Source organism: Triticum urartu, chromosome 7 (genome assembly GCF_003073215.2).
Source record: "Triticum urartu cultivar G1812 chromosome 7, Tu2.1, whole genome shotgun sequence".
NCBI lineage: Eukaryota > Viridiplantae > Streptophyta > Magnoliopsida > Poales > Poaceae > Triticum > Triticum urartu.
In genome coordinates, this window is record NC_053028.1 from 704,685,628 (window position 1) to 704,692,166 (window position 6,539).

Below are 6,539 nucleotides of genomic sequence, written 5' to 3' on the forward strand. Positions count from 1 at the left end.
AAATGGTGCGGCCCATGATGAGTGGCAGCGAGCGTTTTTTCACGTTTTTTTCTAAACCGTTCGTCAGAATGAAGCAAACGATACATCGTTGGATAGATATCGTCGAGGCGCATCTTTTACATATCTATTATTTTCTCTAATTCGTTACGGTTTAAGAGCAGTTTCAAATTTACTAAATTGCGGAATTCTGTTTTTTAAATTTCTCGAAATTTTCGGTACTGTTTTCGCTCCTGTTTTTGAACCATTTGTCCAAATGAAGCATATGATACACCGTTCGAAAGCTACGGACAAGGCGCAACTATCATATTTTGAAATGTTTTTGAGATTCCTTACGGTTTTTAGTTTATTTTGAAAATCGTGCGGCGGATGACGAGAGGCAGCAGCCGTTTTTCGTGAAATTTTTTCAAACCGCTTGTCGAAATGATCTAAATTATACGCCGTTGGATAGATATTGACGAGACGCAACTTTTTCATGTAGAACACTATCTCCGATTCCTTACGATTTGGCAACAATTTTGATTTTCAACGAAATGCGGACACTGTTTTTTCGCGACCCAAAATCATCGTGTGTACTGCATCAGACTAAAAACCGCACTTCATCATATCGACAAGTGCACTGCATGTTTTTTTGTGGGACGTAAATTTTCCCAAACGAGTTTTGGTTTTGTTGTGTTTTTTTCAACTTTTTTTATGAACTAGAGTGGACCGCAAAGATAAGGGCAAGTGAGCCGCGACATATATCAAGTGAACCACATTACCATCTTGTAGTTTCGCAGTTTTTTTTTGCATTTTCATGTTGGGGGCAAGTGAACGTCATCACTCTCAAAAGTGAACCACATCCGAGGACCAAACGCATTGCAAACGTTAATGTAGTCGACTGAATTTTGAGACAGACGACGCACTTCATACAGAGGGGTAATGAGCTGCCACACAAAATGACCGATGGGGGGTAATGACCTACCACACAAAATGACAGATGGGGGTGTACTGCACACATATACACACCGCATTGCAAGCATATACAAAAGGAACTGCATGCGCATGATACTTGTGGATTGTTGTCTCGCCGGCATTAGGTTCAATTTCTCATCCCTGGGAATTTGGAAAACAAAAAGAACTGGACCAATCGGCAACAAAAAGAACGGCATTACACAGCTGAACGAACTTCTCAAATACAAACAAAGGACATCACAATACACACAAACGGCATCTATTTTACAATTTCTTACATTTTTTCTCACATATCCAAGAACAAAGTGAAACTTAAAAAAATCCAGGCGCACTGTAGCACCATGGCAACGGAACCCCATCAAGAAGTGGGGAGAACTGCAATTCAGAAGAAAAATATTCAGGATGGCGACCCTAGGCTCGATGTGGAGAACTGACTAGCAACTAGGGAGTAATCACCACCACTATTGCTACACAGAATAGCAACAAGAAAATATTCAGAAGAAAATTTGGGCAAGCTAGGCCATGAATGGGAAGAACATAAGAAATTGACCAGCGGAAGCAGCCATCGCGGTGGTTGTGCTAGGCTTGATGACCTCTTCCATGCCACTGATGTGCCGTCATGGTAGTCTTTGAACTGTGCAACAGGATCTCCAGTGCTTCTTCCATGCCACTTATCTGAAGAAACAACACCGACACTTCACACACCGCAACTGACCAAGAATAGAGACAGAGCACAAGGGAACAAGTGGCAAGCCATCACACACCTCTCATGCATCCAGCCCAATGCATCGCTCCACCAGCATGTAGGAACTGTAGGACACACGAACGCCATATTCACGAAGTTGGGACTGCACTAAAAAAAGAAGCACACTCTACTTGAACATAGCCAAAATAAAAAATAGAGAACTGCATAAAATCAGTTTTTGGGGAAGATGATGCACGAACTGCATTTATGTTCCTTTTAGTCTCATCCGGGCGTGCAGTGCACTAGCTTTCCTATTTTCTTTTGTTGGTCCTTTCTTGTTTCCGCAAAAATAACAAATCTGAAAAACAGACTGTAGTGCACTTTGAGTTATTTTGACTGTTGGCGGGCGACTCAGGAAAAATAAGCAAACTAAATAGTGAACTCCAGCGGCAAATGAACTACAGCATAGCGCCTCACCCACGGTGCTTAACTGCTTACGACGGCATGGTCAACGACCCACGGCGGAGCTAATGGAGCTGCTCACCGGCCATCAAGGTGCAGGCACAGAGAGAGAAGAGGGGATGTGAAGGTTGTGGTCATCAGGATGGGGGACCAACACAACGACTTGGGGGCTATAGCCATCATGGATCTCGCAGGGACTAGCTACTAGGAGAGGAGGAAGTGGCGCACCAGTAGGGGGAAACGTCGGCCGCCCCAAGATCCGGTGGGGCAATGGTTGTTTGCCGGCCATCGGCATCTCCATAGGAGCCGCTGGTCGGAGTTGGCCTAGGGATGGGTGGCGTAGCCGGGGGCCTGGGGATGGGGATGGGTCACAAAGTGGAGGATTTGGAGGCATGAACTTGACCGATGTTGCTCACGAGGGTGCCCGCACGCCGGGGCGGGGGTCGAGCTACACGCCGGGGTGAGGTGCACTGCACGCCACAGTTGCCCGCACTGCCTGCTGTACAGTTCAGAGGAGGGTAGAGGGGAGTCCGGTGGGGGGAGCCAGGGGTGCGGCGCCGGCAGTGGCGGCCCGGATCCACCCGCGGTGTACAGCGGAGGTGGTGGCGGCGAGGGTCGGGATCCGGGGGTGGTTGGTCCGCGCCGGAGGAGGGGGGCGCCCAGGCCTCGCCGGGGAGGAGGAAGAGGCCCGGCTGCTCTCCTCCCTCGGGCCTGGCTGGATCGAGCGTCGCCATGGAGAGATGAATCTGATGTTGTGGGGAGGGGAGGTAGCAGGGACGACACAGCGGCGGGAGCTGTTGGGGAGGAGGCCTGAGCCCTCTCCCGAGCGCGGGATCCGACGCTTCTCATCGGCGCGCGTCGTATCCAACGGCGGGGGCGCCGCTGTGGAGGACTGCGATGGGCGGATCCGGTGGCTGGCCTGCGTGGGGGAGGTGGGGCAGGAAGGGTAGGTGGTTCGAGGTGGTACGGCGGCGCAGGGGGGTGGAGGTGGCGCGGAGGTGCACGGGAGGGAGGTGGCGTGGCGGTGGGAGGTCGCCGGCCTGGGGACGCGACGGCGGGTTGGTGGATCGGGGGGCTGGGGCGTGGGAGGAAGAAGGTGGAGGGGATCGGAGGAGGAGTGGGTGGAAGTGGGGTGGGTTTCTTTTTTTGTGTGGGTTAGTCGGGGTGTTATCAGAATAAGGCGAAAGTGTTATTAGAATAAGGTCTTTAGGGTGTTATTAGAATAGACCCACCCTATATATATATATATATATATATATATATATATATATATATTAGTTAGGCTTCAAGTGCGTACTTGTTAGTTAAACCTATCTATAAATTGTGACACTAAATACGACTAGTAAGTAGTACAGTAGCAGTACTAGTATACGTCGGTCAAATTATTCATCATGTCCACACATTGAATTGACGTGACAACATGCTGCGCGTGAGGTGACACAAGAATCCCGGCGGCGTTTTCGGGTATTCTGGACTTCAGATTTGGAGTATCGCTTATCTGTCGAAATATTTCATCATTCACTTAAAACAGTCGATTGATCATACATTGAGTACCATATAACTGGAATTACCGATGCAAGTCGAAGAAGGATTGGCCCGTGCTGCCAGCTGGCGTCAAGTTCGATCCCACGGATCAGGAGCTGATTGAGCACCTTGAGGCCAAAGTGAGTGCTGACAGCGCGAGATTTCAGTCTCTCATCGATTTGTTCATATCGACCATCGACAGCGAGCACGACATATGTTACACCAAACCTGAGAAACTTCGAGGTAATACACCGATCGACCGTCTACTTGCACAAACATATTCCTTTGTTTATAGCTCTATTTTTCTTTTTAGACGTAGACCTGGTGAAGCAATTACAATTTGACAGTTAATAAAAAGTGAAACAAGTGACTGCAATATGCCAAAGATGTTATGAAAATGCCAACTAGGTACACTAAAACCTGTATTCCACAATACTGCAGGTATCACACTGAGTGGCCTAAGGAAGCATTTCTTCCAGTGCAATTGCAGGGCGTTCAAAAGTGGCGTGTGGACGCATCGCAAGATACAGTCGGAGTGCGGCATGCACGCGATGTGGCACAAGACCGGCAGTACCTTGCCGGTGATGGTCAACGGCCGGCAGACGGGCAGCAAAAAAGGTTCTGGTGCTGCACACCAACAAGAACTTCGACCAGCAGAGGACGAACTGGGTGATGCACCAGTACCACCTCGGGGACCTAGAGCAAGAGAAGGAGCGGGAGCTGGTCCTCTGCAAGATTTTCTACCAGATGAACACTAGGGCCAGGAGTAAAAAGATTATAAGTTAGTTTGGTATTGGTAGTTGTACTACCTTGTCATCCGCAAGTTGGTATTGTTGTTAACGCTCTTTTGGTATGGACTTGCATTTACTTCCAACCATCATGCCGAGGGTCGACGTGGATACAAAGCTGAATCATTTGTTTCAAAACGAATTTTCAGGCACCTGATTTTTATTTGATGGGTAGCATAAGCACCCGCCGTTCGAATTCCCAGTTCTCCAATTTTTTCGAAACAAGTGCATGCACTTATTATCATGATAAGAAAACAATATCCGTGCTGCATCCCAGTTACCAGCCTGTACTTGGAGAATTCTCTCGTTTATTAAGCATGTATATTGTTTTTTCAGGTCGAGCAAGTTTCAACTGGGCTGTAGATTGCCCAGGGTTGTTTTGTTTTTAATAGGCCCAGCCCATGACGACAACGGGGCACAAAGATCCAGCAGGTATCTACTGGCCTCTGGCCCGCCAGCGTTAGTTATATTTTGTCTTACAACATCCGCAGGCAGTTTTTTTATTGAATCAAACACATAGCCCAGTTCTATTTTCCTCATGAAACGCATGTCCTACATCCGTTTTCTAATCTCTACCTATAGTTTTACTAGTTCATATACACGTATCATTATATTGAAACCACATAAAATTCTGTTTTCATATTTACATCCTTATTTTTGTTGTTTTTTCCCACCCAGCGCTGATTTTTTTACCACTGGTTTTTCCTTAAACCAACTAAATTGTCCCACGTCTTATTTGCTTACAAAAACAAAATGATTTTTTGGCAAATCAATAAGTTCTTAAAAAATGTTTATCATTTCGGGATTACAACAGTTCGGACTCCACCGAAATATGCAAAATAAGGTTGGACTTTTTGACCATGGTCTTGGGCAGAAAATGGGCTGTAATAAATTACTTAAGAATTAGCAAATGAGCTGCAAATTATAAAAAATAACAAATGGGCTTTATGTTGTCTGCCACAGATTTGGAGGCTGACTTGTGGGCTTACTAAGTTCATGCGTACACAAGGTTTCTCAAAAAAGAAACTTAGTCAACAATCGACTCTACCAGCGTCAGACCGTTAGATGTCAATCTAACGGCAATCGTGCTTCTTCAGTCTCTGATCTTCCTGCCCCAGCCGCCCAAACCAGCACCGTCGGAACCGCCTGCCCCCGCCCCCCATGGCCGGCAGTGCTGCCGGGAAGGCCTCATGGCCCCATCATACTCGCATCCCTGGCCTGTCTATCCCTCTACTCACCCACACCTCCTGTTATTTTCCGGCGATGGCAGCCGAACCAGTCAACCCTCGTACTTTCCATCGCATGGGCAGCCACTGCCGTGTCTTCCCCGGCTCCATGTCGTTCCCTTCGTAGGCCTCGCCGTCATCCACCGCCCTGGTGCTCTCGACACGGCGTGGTCAACGATGTCCATCCAACGGCCGTAGTGCATCTTCAACCTCTGGTCTTCTTGCCCCAGCCGCCCAAAGCAGCGCCGGTCGTGCCGCATGCTCCTGCCTCCCATGGCCGGCTGTGCTGCCACGGAGGCCTCACTGTCCCCATACTACTCCCACCACTGGCCAGGCCATCCCTCCACTCACCCACTCCCCCTGTTATTCTGCGGCGACGGCAGCCTCACACCATAGCCGAACCAGTGAACCCTCTTACTCCTCTCCGTGTGGGCATCCACTGACGCGTCTTCCCCGGCTCTGTGTCGTCCCCTTCCTAGGCCTCGCCGTCGTCCACCGCCGTGGTGCTCTCGGCGTGGCGTGGTCAATGTGGTCAACGACCGACTTCCATCGGAAGAGTACTGTACGTGGAGAGGCTGACAGCTGCGTCCACGGTAGCCGCAAGGAAGTGCCTCCTTATTACACGCAAAATAATTATTCCTCCACCTGACAGCAGGGACCCACCGGACGGGCCACCAGTATTTCGCGGAAAAAACGTTTCCCCCCTGACTGCTACGACCCACCGGACGGGCCACCGTATTTTAGAAAAAAAACGTTTGCCCCTTACTGCTGGGACCCACTGGACAGACCACCGTATTTCGTGAAAAAAAACATCCCCCCCCCCCCCCCGCTGTCAGCTCAGACCCACCGGAAGTGCCTCCTTATTACGCACAGAAAAATGAATACTCCCCCTGCTAGCTGGGA

General features: G+C 49.1%; 1 long non-coding RNA gene across 1 annotated transcript; it reads right to left on the reverse strand.

Moving 5' to 3' along the window:
- Positions 1-1,147: 1,147 nt before the first annotated feature.
- Positions 1,148-3,226, reverse strand: LOC125523545. Its single transcript, XR_007290286.1, has 2 exons — positions 1,716-3,226; positions 1,148-1,626 (listed from the first exon to the last, which is right to left on the reverse strand). It is a non-coding gene; the product is annotated as an uncharacterized LOC125523545 (long non-coding RNA).
- Between the last annotated feature and the right edge of the window lie 3,313 nt (positions 3,227-6,539).